The sequence below is a fragment of the Pleurodeles waltl genome, chromosome 1_1 (assembly GCF_031143425.1).
Source record: "Pleurodeles waltl isolate 20211129_DDA chromosome 1_1, aPleWal1.hap1.20221129, whole genome shotgun sequence".
Lineage (NCBI taxonomy): Eukaryota > Metazoa > Chordata > Amphibia > Caudata > Salamandridae > Pleurodeles > Pleurodeles waltl.
The window spans coordinates 922,346,558-922,360,932 of NC_090436.1; the positions used below are offsets into that span (position 1 = coordinate 922,346,558).

Consider the following 14,375-nt stretch of genomic DNA (forward strand, 5'->3'; position numbering starts at 1 on the left):
CTGGCACGTTGTTTATCAGCCACATTGCGGATGGTGCATCAAATATTTCCCCCCACAACGTTCTGTGCATGGATTTTAAGCTCTTGTCTGCCAACTTCACATTTCAAATGCCCAGGGACTGGATAGGACACCACTTGGAGGGCAGAAGTCGCAGCAGAGAATCCAGATATCAGAGGAAGTCTTTGATGGCCCATAGACTTCAAAACAGGAGGCAAGCTCAACTCAAGCCCTTGGAGATTCTTCGAAAGCAGGAATATACCACAAAGTCCAGTCTTTGTCCCCTATCACAGGCAGAAGCAGCAACTTCAGGATATCCCAACAAAGCACAGTCACAGGCAGGGGCAGCACTTCTCCTCAGCTCTTCAGCTCGTCTACTTGGCAGAGGTTTCTCTTGAATCTAGAAGTGATCTAATTTTCAATGGTTTGGGTCCAATACTTATACCCCTTTTGAAGTAGGCCTACTTCAAATGAAAGTCTCTGTTGTTCACAAGATCCTGCCTTGCCCAGGCCAGGCCCCAGACACACACCAGGGGGTTGGAGAATACATTGTGAGAGGGCGGCACAGCTCATTCAGGTGTAAGTGACCACTCCTCCCTCCACTCTAGCACAGATGGCTCATTAGGATATGCAGGCTACACCCCAGCTCCCTTTGTCTCACTGTGTAGAGGAGATTAACAAACAGCCGAACTGTCAAACTGACCCAGACAGGCAATCCATAAACAGGCAGAGTCACAGAATGGTTTAAGCAAGAAAATACCTACTCTCTAAAAGTGGCATTTTCAAACTAACAATCTAAAAACCAACTTCACTGAAAGATGTATTTTTAAATTGTGAGGACAGAGACCCCAAAGTCCATATTTCTATCTGCTCTCATAGGTGTCTGCACTTTTAAATTATTTAAAGGCAGCCCCTGTGTTAACCTATGAGAGAGATAGGCCTTGCAAAAATGAAGACTCAATTTAGCAGTATTTTACTGTTAGGACATGTAAGACACATCAGTACATGACCCACCTTTAACATACACAGCACCCTGCCCATGGGGCAACCTATGGTTTACCTTAGGGGTGTCTTACATGCGTAAAAAGGGAAGGTTTAGGCCTAGCAAGTGGGTATACTTGCCAAGTCGAATTTGCAGTTTACAACTGCACAAACAGACACTGCAGTGTCAGTTCTGAGCCATGTTTACAATGCTACTCATGTGGGTGGCACAACCAGTGTTGCAGGCCCTCTAGTAGCATATGATTTACAGGCCCTGGGCACCTCTATTGCACTTTACTAGGGACTTACTAGTAAATTAAATATGGCATTCATGGATACACCAATTACACATAGATTTTACATAGGAGCACTTGCACTTTAGCACAGAGTATAAAGAACAGAAAAAACAGCACACATCAACAACCTGGGAAGCAGAGGCAAAATGTTAGGGGAGACCATGCCAAGGATGCCAAGTTTAACACGTGCCCCCCAGCTGAAAGTGGGGAGCAACTACCCAACCTCAAGGGAGTTCACATCACTAAGGCAGAAGAATCTGGACAGGCCATCGGCATTTGCGTGTTTTGTGCCAGGGCGGTGTTCTACCTAAAGTCTATTCCCTGTGGGGAAATGGACAACCTCAACAGTTTTGGAACTCATCTGCATTAACCATCAAAGGGGCCTGTGGTCTGCCTGAATCCAGAAGTGAGTCCCAAACAAGCACGGTCTTAGTTTCTTCAGCGCCCAGACCACAGAAAAAGCTTCACCCTCTATTGCACTCCACCTACGTTCCCTGGGAAGTAACCTCATGCTAATGAAGACTACAAGTTGATCTAGACCCTCTTCATTTAGCTGTGATAACACTGCTCCTATACCATGCTCTGAGGCATCAGTTTGCACAACAAACTCCTTGGAGAAATCAGGTGCCTTCATTACAAGTTCTGTGCACATGGCAGACTTCAGGGCATCAAAAGCGGTTCAGAAAGACTCTGTTCAGATCACCTTCCTTAGTTGCTTCTTGGAAGTCAAGCCATTCAAGGTCGCAACAATGGTGCCATACCTCTTGACAAAACGTCTGTAATTGCCAGTGAGGCCCAAAAAGGCCCTCACCTCCACCTGGGTCTTGGGAGGGTCACAAGCCAGAATGGTGTCAATTGTAGGATGTAGGGGTGCCACCTGGCCACTCCCTACCTGGTGTCCCAAATACACAACTGAACCATGCCCTATCTGGCACTTACGTGCCTTAATAGTGAGGCCTGCCTTTTTCAGGGCCTCCAACACTCTGCAGAGGTGTTGCAAATGTTCCTCCCAAGTGGAACTGAACACTCAATGTCATCCAGGTAGGCTGCACTGAAATCTTCCAGCCCAGTCAACACCTTGTTGACCAACCTCTGAAAGGTGGCAGGGGCATTTTTCATCCCAAATAGCATCACTTTAAACTGGAAGTGCCCATCACGGTTAGAAAATGCTGACCTCTTCTTGGCCCCCTCTGTTAAGGCAATCTGTCAACACCCAGATGTCAAGTCAAAGGTGCTAAGGTATTCAGAAGCTCCCAACTGATGGATAAGCTCATCAGCTCGGGGGATGGGGTGTGCATCAGTGACTGCTTTGAGACCCCAGTAGTCCACACAGATTCAGAGTTCTGGTGTGGCACCAGGAGCAGCAGTCTTTGGGACCAAAACCATAGGGCTGGCCCAAGGACTACCCACTAGGAACATCAGATGTTAAAATATTGTTGTGGCAGATCAGTGACAGGGTTAGACACACTTTTTTAGTTGTTAGCAATGTTAGCATAATTGAAAATACTGTGCAGAGCTACAAAATCATTGCTAACTTCCATCCTTTTTTAGTTGATTTCTTTATTAAAAGGTGTATTAGTAACATTTGTTTCTCACTGAGTTTAGAAATGGCAGAAGTTTGCTAATTATTATTGTGTTTGTCCAATAAATTATTCACAGACCTATTGCACCTGTATCTTTTTAATACAACAAGCACAAAAAGGTGCAATATGGGGCAATTGTGCCAAAACAAGCATGTTTCATTGTTGTGTTAAAACCTTTAGCAATATTTATATATTCTTTTATTTTGTGGACTAACCATTGTAAAACACAATAACAAATGAGGTGCTCAAACTCTTGGGCTCAAATAAATCACAGGTTTTGGTGTGGTAATTCTACGTTTGCATGCAAGGAATGCTACGCCATAGCACACCTGTGCATTACTTTAAACATAGCTGTGATCACACAGGGTTTCTCTCTGTCTTATGATGGACACCATTTGGGCTGCTGGATTCTAGAAAAGCTCATTATTAAGCCTCAGTTTCTTTGGAAGATTATTTATTAAGTAGGTCACAAAATGAGACGAATAAAGAAATCTCATGATTATCTCTATGTTGGACTGCCTTTAAAATATGCAAAGTCCCCTAGAGCAGGATATTGAGGAAAACCAGAAGAGATGTGTGCATTAAATGAGGATTCAAGGCCAAACATATATGTTTAGTTGTCAATTTGTTTTTTCCAAGTAACAGATAAAATGAAATGCAAGTTAGGTTTTCAATGAAGGTCCATACGCTAATGAAAGGGGGTTCCAAAGCTAGCTGCCAATATGACAACTTTCTAAATTTGCTCGTGCCCACTGTGTTCTATGCACTTGAAAAGGGTTGATCATCTTGCCTCCTGCTTCTGTTTGGTCATGGAATTTATTGGTTTCACTATATGATTAACATACACAGTAGGGGTACTTTATCTCATATATCACTGTTTTTATGTACCGTGTACCTGAGTATTACCTGGCCTTTATGCACAAAATGCAATATTTATATTTCACTGAAAGATGTTGATTAGTCACTGTCATAGAGTCTGCATTTCTCAACTCATCCTCAATCAAAAATTCTTCATCTGTATTTGTTATCTCTCTTCAGATCATTAAGATGGTTTCCTTTAACATGTTTTTTCTTTAGATGAAACATTCGTAAATGAGATAATGTCAAAATTAAATATGTTCACTGTTTTAGATGCAGTACAATCACATTACAAACTGCTATTAAAATGTAAAGCAGAATGCTTCTGAACTGTTCTCTGCAGCTCTCGAGCCTCCCCAAACATGCAATGTCAGATGGCACCAGAATAGTAGGGGGAGCTGCATGACAGATTTTTTTAGGTTATATAGATTTCTGCCTACCGTCCACCTATTTGGGGTCTCCAGACCTTTATATTTTTAAAGCTAATGCATGTGCAATAATTTTTTGATTAATTCACAAATACACATAAGTATAGATGTGCACATTCACATTAGCATTGTAACTTAATATTGTTGTATTTATTACTTACATTTTAATACTGTAATAATGTCTGTGTATCAATAAGAATATAAGTTAACTAATATGAATGTCTCTCCAGTTCAACCACTGCTCAGAAATACATTACCACATGGCACCAGCATGTTAGAGCAGTGCTATGTATTTTATAAGAATGGAACAATTTTCAAATCCAATATCACAAGTGTAACTGCCAAACATTACATATACAGACAAATACAGATAGACGAAAGAGAAAAATAAGTTTTAATAAAAATGAAATGTCTTTGTTAACGCCAGACCTAATTAGGGACCAAATTCTTAAAGAAAGTCATAAAAGTGCACTTACGGTATGTCTTTAAATTAGTGGCTTTCATGAATTCACAAGAATTTACAGAAGTATACCAGGAATCGTACTCCTAGAAAGTATTTGTGAACTGTATTTTAGCATGAGCAAATATGCATGTGTGGATTTGCTCATGTGAAAATCTAATTAACGTTTACAAGTTCACTTTCCCTCCAACAACTTTTTTCCCCAACCTTGGAAGAACATCTGCTTCTGCCATTGTCAGGAGTAAATTTCCAACCTTTCTCATTATCGGAAAAGATTAGAGAAGAGCTGGTGAAAATCCTTAAAACATGCAAGTTGGTAGATAAGCGGACTCAAAGGCATTTCAGCCCTGGAAGTATTGCTTACTGCTTCCTCCAGCCCAAGTATGTATATATGCAGGAAGGTGGCAAAATAAGGAAATTGCTATAGTAAGGATTGAAATTGCAAGTATTTAAGCCCTACTATAGAAGTAGCCCTGACATAATCAGAGAGGCTATTATCAGAGCTCTGACAGAATGAGATTTCTGCCATAATATGTCACTGCACTACATGGAACCAAAGGGACAAGTAGATGTTTTTTTACAGGACAAGTAGATTTAAGAAGCAAAGTGTCCCATGGACAATTAGATATTTTATTAAATTCCACACCCCTGGGTAACACCATATACATATGTGTGTGTGTGTTTGTGTGTGGATATGTACATATGTATATAAATATATTCAGTTTTAAAATCACTAACTGTCATCCCATGGATTGTGACTTGTTTAGTATTTTTGAAGCTCTCTCTCCACACCCTGACAGTGACTCCAGCTGTGAAGTATGGCATGCTTCTGGTTGTATAGAAGATGCAAAATAGAGAACAAATTGCTAACATCCTAGGTGTTCAGTTAAATGATAAGGAAAATGTCTCAGTTGATTTAAAAATGTATTATTTTCCAAGCATTATGATTTTTACATCAAATAGCGAGGCATCCATTGACTCCCCACATACAAACAAACACAATTCAAACTCCTCACCCACAATTTCAAGTCACTATGTAACACTCGCCTATCATACCTCAACAATCGTATCTGTTTTCACAGACCTTTCAGACACCTTGGATGGTCCAGTCTCATACTTGCACACATCCCAAGCATATGGAAAAGCAGCTCCGGCGGTAAAGCCTTCACCTACGTCGCTGCTAAAGTGTGGAACAACTTGCTGCTATACAGAAGAGCCTCCTCCTCACTCCTTTAATTCCACAAGAGCTGAACACCTGCCTTTTGGAGTAGTCCATCAAGGCTCTAGGTTTGGCTAGACTAGCACCTGCTCAGTGCCACCTCCCTGGTGATACTGTGCTCTACAAATATTCCTAAACTGTACGAATCTGCACAACACAACATATACCTGAAGATATACCTGTATCTGCAGTTATGCAAATTCTTCTTGGGCTTTTATATTTATGCAAGTCTAAAGTATTAAACTGCCTTTTGCCATGGCGTTTGAAATCTATATAGGATAAAGTAATCCCTGCTGTCCATTTTAAGGATATTGCGGGTCAGGGAGCTGCCTGACATACTACAGGAGCAAAGCCAAAGGCCAATTTCCTTTAGAAGATCATGGAATTCCGAGGTGAATTGAAATGTCCTTTTAATGTAGGCAGACAATATTTTAGTTCTGATAATACAAGCTCACACAGTCATCCTTTCCAAAAAACACTTAATTCCTTGGGGTTGTACTCTTTTTAATGAAAGAGATCATCTTTTGGCAGACAAAAAGAGTAAAAGTGGAATCTGTAGTGTGAACTTAAGTGCAGCAAAACACATTTAGTAACTTGTTGCAAATAGGTATTACAATCTATTTAATATGTCAGATTAAATAACTGTAGCTCAGGTTCTGCAGTAACATGCAGAGATTATATTTTCCTGTAATGATCTATAGCGATAAAAAAGCAGGTTACCATAAATATATTTTCTGATAATCACTGATCATTTTAGAAATACAGATAACAAGAAAGAAAAAAACAGTTCTTGTTTTCTTTATTTAACCTGTATCTGTAACAGTGCTCAGTGACAGACATTTAATGTTGGCTGATGGCAGCAGGCATTATACCATCACAACAGTAATAATTTAGTAGAGTTAGCTGTATAATTCCATCATAAGCTTTTCGCTCCCTCCTTTTTTTTTGACACAAGGTTACATACACCTCGGTGCCTAACCAGAGTGTGTTTAGGAGACTGTTTATTCTGCTCTGTGATTTAAACTGTGTGTGGAAAGTGTATGTATCACTTTTGTTTACCTTGAAAAAGCCTTACATTTGAGTGCACGACAAGCAGTATTTCAGTGCTTTCTAATCTGTTCCTTACCTGGAAAGAAGACTCTACCATCTTAGAAGTGTGGATTCTGCCTGTCTGTATCCAAGGAGATTCTGTATAGAGGAGCACCTCCATCCTCCCTTTCACAGGGGCCTGGGCCTAAAGTAACATGGCCCTTATATAAGTTTCTATAGGCTGTTGTGATAGGTTAATGGGGTTACTATTTCTATTGCCTTAAGGGATACGGTTTGTGTTCTGATTAGTTCCAGGGCCAGGGTTCTTATTGGTCTCAGGTTTCTAGGGTTCCTGTTGTGATTGGTTGTCAGGGTTAGGGGGTGCTTGGTGCTAGGGCTAGGGTTCTTATTGGTCTCAAGTTTCTAGGGTTCCTGTTGTGACTGACTGTCAGGACTGGGGTTGTGCTTGGTACTAGGGATAGAGTTCCTATTGGTCCAAAGTTTCTAGGGTTCCTATTGTGACTGGCTGTCTGGTCTAGGGTTGTGCTTGGTACTGGGGTTCTTATTGGTTTAAGGTTTTTAGGGTTCCTGTTGTGATTGGCTGTCTGGTCCAGGGTTGTGATTGGTTAGTTGGGCAAGGCCTCCTATTGGCTCTAAGATTTAGGGTTAGGATTCTGATTGTTTAGGGCTAGGGTTCCGTTGGCCAATAGGGCTATTTAAGTCTAGGGCTCAGGGCGTTTCTGCCCAGGCATTGAGGCTACGGGCGGAGAGGACAAGGGCAGTTGCCTGTTCAGGAAAGGTCGTGCCTAGGGCCAGAAATGCTGCCCAATTTTCCATTTCTCATCAGCTACCATAATCCCTCCACATTCTCCAACATCCAAACACAGTATCAGTAAAGACATTCAACTAATGCACCACAAACAAACCTCCTACAGATTTCAATGTCTCAACAGCGCCCACAAAACCCCACATACTACACCTATACACATATCCACCACAACTACAACATCATACACCTTCATTCTCACACCAAACACAACTCTGTCCATTCCCACTAACACACCCATACATCGCCCACACAACACAAAACCATATTCCACATAACTTTCATTCATCCAGCACAAACTCCCTGTTCGTACTAAGCTCCAGGACTATCCTCTGTTGCTCTTACAAGACACCTTTTTATCATGACAACACCTATACTCAGCCTTCCATCACAACATCCACCAACACCCTCCTCATCTTTTTACCAATTAAATACAACCATACAATCCTCACACTCTATTCCACCATACGTATTACCTCTTCCAGCTATCACATCGAACACAAACACTCTTAACAGCTCTTAACTCTTGTCCATACCCGCGTACACACCTCATACACTCTTCTAAAACACACATCACCACCCCCGTACTATTCAAACACCTCTCATCAGCAGTAACTCACAGGAAAATCCTTCGCAGGAAACCACTACATCAACATCTCCTCTCACTACTCCACAAAAACTAAACAAACCGCAAACATCACCACATCAAAATAACACACACTCTCATAATACTTTCCATCACACCCCCTCCCACCTCAAAGACTATACAAATAATACAAATCCTGACCAATCTTTACTCTAAAATTCTCACTCTTCACATACATCTATCACATACACCCCAACACAGCAACATTCATTCACCTATACTCAGCCTTCCATCACAACATCCACCAACACCCTCCTCATCTTTTTACCAATTACATACAACCATAAAATCCTTACACTCCATTCCACCACAGATTACCTCTTCCAGCTATGCTATCAAATCTAACACAAACACTCTTAACTCTTGCCCATACCCTCATACACACCTCATACACTCTTCTCAAATACACATCACCACCCCCTGTATTAATCAAACACCACTCATCAGCAGTAACTCACATGCAAATCCTTCGTAGGAAACAACTACATCAACATCTCCTCTCACTAATCCACAAAAACGAAACAAACCACAAACATCAACACATCAAAATAACACACACTGTCATAATACTTTCTATCACATCCCCTCCCACCCCAATGACTATACAAATAGTACAAATCCTGACCAATCTTTACTCTAAAATTCTCGCTCTTCACAAACATCTACCACATACACCCAAACACAGCAACATTCATTCACCCACCTCTCATCCATTGAACCATTTAGAACCTTAGATTATCATCCACATTCTCCTTCACCACCCCTAACCCATACTCCTTCCACCTTAAATAGACACAAACAAAATAAACAACATGCCACTCTTAACAACTTTGCATCCCCCTTTTTATTACACAACAAGGCTACTCTACAAAAAGAACTAAACTCATCATGTCACTCTTAGCCACCAAGCCCACCACTAACACACCCAGGCCCAACAAAATTCCTCCTAAGCCTTCCCGTTGAGAAAAACAGTATAGAAAAACAACACTATTGTGACCCTCATACAGTTGTCACAATGAATAACACACCTCCTACAAGCTCAGAGTATACTGCTGATCCTTCTCCAAACAAAATGACATCACCACCAAAACACATTTTTTAAACTGCTCATAAATGCTTGCTCATTCTCAAAAAACAAGCACCACATCTACAACCTGCTCACTGACACACAATCTAACTTACCAATTGTAGGAAAGTTCTCCTTTTTACTATGGTCATCCCCAAACTTTTTAGACAGATACTGGTGGTTTCTGTCTCTTGGCTGTGCCCCGGATACTGCTTACCAGTCCCAGGACCAGTGCTCTGTGAAAAGTGGATGTGCAAATTAGGCTAATTATAATTGTAAAAAAAAACTACCTATAAGTCCCTAGTATATGGTAGGGCATGTACGTTTAGGGACCCCATCAGTGCACTGCTGAGATGCCCAGTGTCATTTTAAAGGCAGACCTGCCTTGCTGGTTGCTTTTAAATTAACGTTACATGCAAATTAGACTTTGGAATTAAAAGTACTTCCAAAGTCTTAAACTACCTAAGTTTTACACATAAGTCACCCCTAAGATGTGCTCTATGTGCCCCTAGGGTTGGGTTCCATGTAATTCTAAGCAGGGACATTATAAAAATAGTTTTATAAGCCCTGGCGAGGTAAAACAGCCAAAATAATGTTCCCCTCATTATAGTGAATGGCCTCCATAGGCTAGAATAGGGAGACTTTATTTTAATTTATAAAGTCCCCTTAAGTGACAGATACCACACATTTGAAATCAAATTAATTGGTATAATAAATCCCCAAACTTACAATTGTTGGATTTAATATAACTTGTTCAGGTAAAGAGTTTTAAACTTTACCTAAAAAGTTGCCAACTTCAGCCCTGCAGTGTTTTTGCTGCTTTGCTCTAATTGGCCACCTTGATGAGGTGTGAAGTGGCCTGGCTCAACACAAAGAGATGTGCCTGGGGGAGGAGATCTTCCCTCAGCAGATGGGGAAGCAGGAATGTGAGGGAGGGCTGCCAAACTGGTCTTCAAAGGCAGGGAAGGACATTTGGAGCAACCCAACACCTCCCTCACACCCTGAAAACCCAGACAATTAGGTGACCCCCTGATTAGATTAGGAGAGGGCAGGAGAGGGGTGTGTTTAGGTTTTTTGGCCACACCAGTGGGTGAACTCAGCCAGATGTAACCTCCAAAAGTAATTTCCAACCATAATGGATTTTTGAGGAATGTTTCTCCCTGGGATTGATTTTTGCCACACTTCCCAGGAAGTGGTCATCGGGGAAGGACCCTGCAACTGATTGGAGAACCAGGACCCCCCTGTTTTTCAACCAGGAGCAAGGACAAAACTGACAGACCTGCACCCACACCTCAGATCCCCATCAGGAAGAACTACAGGAGAAAAAGGATTGCCCTGCTGGACCCCTGACCTACACCTGGACACTGCACTCTGGAGGACTGCACCATCTGCACACTTGGGCTTCACCACAAGAAGGACTTTGCCTGTCTTCAGCTGGTTCAAGAAGGGACTCCCTGTTTGCTACAGGTTAAATCTTGCTAACCAGAGTCCCCTGCACCAACTCCTGAAGAAACTGACCAGCTGATCACTCTCCAGTGGCCAAAAAGGAGTTTGCGCCAGGTGCATTCTGGAAGTTGTAGTCCGCACCCTCAAGGAGCATCTCAGAGCTTCTGGAACCTTGGGTTGAGCTGCGGACCTGAAAGAATCTTTAAGAAACATCTGGGAAAAGATCCCGAAGTTTGGAGAACTTTGGAGAACTTTTGGAAAAAAGTTCCATAAAGGGATCGACCTGCTGTGGCAACTCTAGCCGGCTTGCCTCACCCACGTGACCCAGCCTGACTTGCAGGTTTGTCCCGGTGAAGAAATTCTCCAAAAAAGTGACTATGTCCGAATGTAGGAAGTTGACCGGGACCCCCCAGGCAGTGTATCCGAAGAGGGCTTCAGGGATGACGGAACATGATTCAGGTTTGCCACAGTTGAAGGATTTTCATCTTGAAAAACGTACTACTTCCGAAGGTACAAATCTTCACGAGGGCTCCTGCGACGCGTATTCAAGAAAGAGTTGCAGGAGGTCGGACTGGACTGGCAACTTGTTCCAGCAGAAGAAAAGCTCTAGAAACACGACTAAGTCCTAAGGTAAACTTCTGACCGAGGCCTCCTGCAGGCTGTAGCTGAGCAGGGCGCCATCGCGGTCGGCCTTAAACTTTGACTTTGCCCAGGTCAAGGTGCGACCAGATGACCAGATTGGCACTCTTCGTTTCTAAGCGCTAAAAAGCATCCATTCTTTAAAAATTCATATCTCTGGTTCCCTTTATTCAATTTTATTCAGGTAGGTGTCATTTTAAAGTTACAAATATTTCCTATTTTTATATTGGATTTGGATTTTTTAACTATTTCCTGTGTTTTATTTAATTACTATTTTGTGATATTTAAATGCTTCACGCTTTGTCTCCTAAGTTAAGGCTTGTCGATCATTGCCAAGCTACCCAGGGTTGAGCAAGGTTTAATTTATTGAGACCTAACTGGACCTAAGTGGAGGTTAGTGGACTATTGCTAAGTGTAAGTACTTACCTGCCCTTACCAATAACCCATTTTCCAACACTAATCATAACAGAATCATGGTTGGGAGATGACATGGCTCCAGTTTTGTATGAATCTTTTCCTCTAGGCTATGAACCCATCATACAAAACCATACAGGCAAAAAAGGAGGTGGAGTAGCTATCATATTCACACACGCATTAAATCTCAGCAGAACAGAAAACATTCCCACATAAGGTTGTGAGGCCCTCATCAACAGATGCAACCTGACACCAACTTTCTCCTGTAACATTCTCTTCCTTTACAGATTTCTGCCTAACAATTCAACTTTCCCATACAAATCTCTAGACAAAGTTTCAAACCTTATAACATTATACACCAACCTCTGCATTCTTGGGGACATCAACATTTGGTTTGACAAACCCAATATGCCACATCCAAAAAGTAACACCACTGGCCTACTCACATTGAACCTACATCAGATTGTACACAATCCCACACACATCGCTGGACATATCCTAGATGTAATTTTTGCAAACAGAAATAGTTACCATTCAAAGCATCACACCAGTCACATAGTCGGACCACCATTTGGTAACTTTGCAACATAAAAATCCAACAAACAGCACACCCAAGACCACCTTACATACTTCCATCTATCGACAATGGAACAATCTCAATTTTTAAGACTTAGAAACACAACTAAAAGCAAACACAGATCTAGACACAATAAATTCTGTTCCAAAACTTTGAGTGGCTACAGGAAGCTTTCGATTTCCTAATACCACTCAAAAAAATCAAACAGGACAAAAGAAGAACAACACCTTGGAGAAATACAGAACAAAAAAGATTTAAAAAAACAAACAGAAGGCTGCAACAAACCTGGCTTGAAACAAGGCAAACTTTCACTACACAAACGTAACCTACTATACAAATAATCAATTAAAAAAGCTGAAATAAAAATACTACTAAGACAGAATTCTAAATGCTAAATCTGCTAATAAAGAAATTTATAAAATTCTCAACTAATTTAAAAACCTAAATTCATGGAAGGAACTCATCTCATTACTCAATAATTCAGACAAACTGGACATCATTACACAACTAAGGCAGACATGTTGGACTCCTATTTAAAACAAAGGAAAACCACTAGCACCAACCCGTTTCCTAAAATCCCCTCCAAGAGTAAGCCAACCCAGCATCTGCACAACTAAAATCACAAAGTGAAGTTATGGATTTGGGCACAGCAAGCACGCCTTCCAGCAGCCCTTCCGACCCTTGTCCATCACACATCTTCAAGAAAATTTTGTTTTGCTACTTCTGCTGCCAAACCTGTAAGAAGAATCATCAATAATTCTTTAACTATGGGAGCTCTTCCTGAAGATCTTAAAAAGGCATAAATATGCCCATTATTAAAGAAAAGAAACCCGGACCTACAGGACCCCAACAACTACAGACTGATTACAAATGGACCTTTCCTGGGCAAACTGATAAAGAGAGCACCATTTACCCAGATGCCACAATTCATTGAAGATAACTCCATACTTTCAAACTACCAAACTGGATTCCATCCAGGAAGAAGCAATGAATCTGCACTTATTGCAATCTGGGATAATCTTAAAAACACAGTTGACCGCAATGGAGTTGCTGCACTACTTCTCTTGGACCTCTCAGCTGCCTTTGACACTCTAATTAAAAGAATCCACAAAGCTGACATAGAAGGAACTGTTCTCGACTGGATCATATCCTACGTTCAAAACAGAACAAATATCATTTATTTTTCCCCTTTCTCATCCAAACTCTACTTCACAAAAGCATCTACATGATGTCATTACCAGAATTGATCAAGGCATTTCAACTCACATGCTACAACTATGCAGATGACACAAAAATACTCCTCATATTGGAATGCCCCAAAGACATTGCACACTCACAAATCTTCAGTTGCCTCAGAATCGTTGTTCAGTGGATGACTAGGAGCCATCTCAAATTGAATGCTTCTAAAACGGAAATACTCACATTTGGCGACTGGAAAAATTCTGACCCAATCTGCGCCTGGCCTGACGATCTTGGACTACCTACTCAAGTATCTAAAGAAGTTAAAAACCTTGGAATTACCATTGACTCAAAGTTAACAAAGAATGCCCAAATGGACAAATTAGCACGATCAAGCTTCATCACCTTGAAAACACTGTGACGCATCTTCCCCCACCTCGGATTTCCACACACGGTCCAGGCTACGATCTCCCTTGTACTATCTAAGCTAGATTACGCTATTGGCCTCTACCATGGATCATCTCGATCTACTATTAAAAAAACTACAACACATTGAGAACTCGGCTGCCAGACTACTAGTACATATAAAGCCTCAAGCCCACATCTTCACTGCCTTGAAGGCACTACATTGGTTACTGATTGCCAAAAGATCCACCTTCAAGCTACGTTGTGTCATCCACAAAGCAATACATGGAACAGGACTGCTTTTTATCAGGAATAAAATCACCAAA

The 14,375-nt window shown here is 41.3% G+C and overlaps 1 protein-coding gene across 2 annotated transcripts in view; it reads right to left on the reverse strand.

Moving 5' to 3' along the window:
* The window catches only part of PTPRD (protein tyrosine phosphatase receptor type D), a 3,982,777-nt gene that overhangs the window by 3,917,957 nt on the left and 50,445 nt on the right, over positions 1–14,375 (reverse strand). The window lies entirely within an intron of this gene.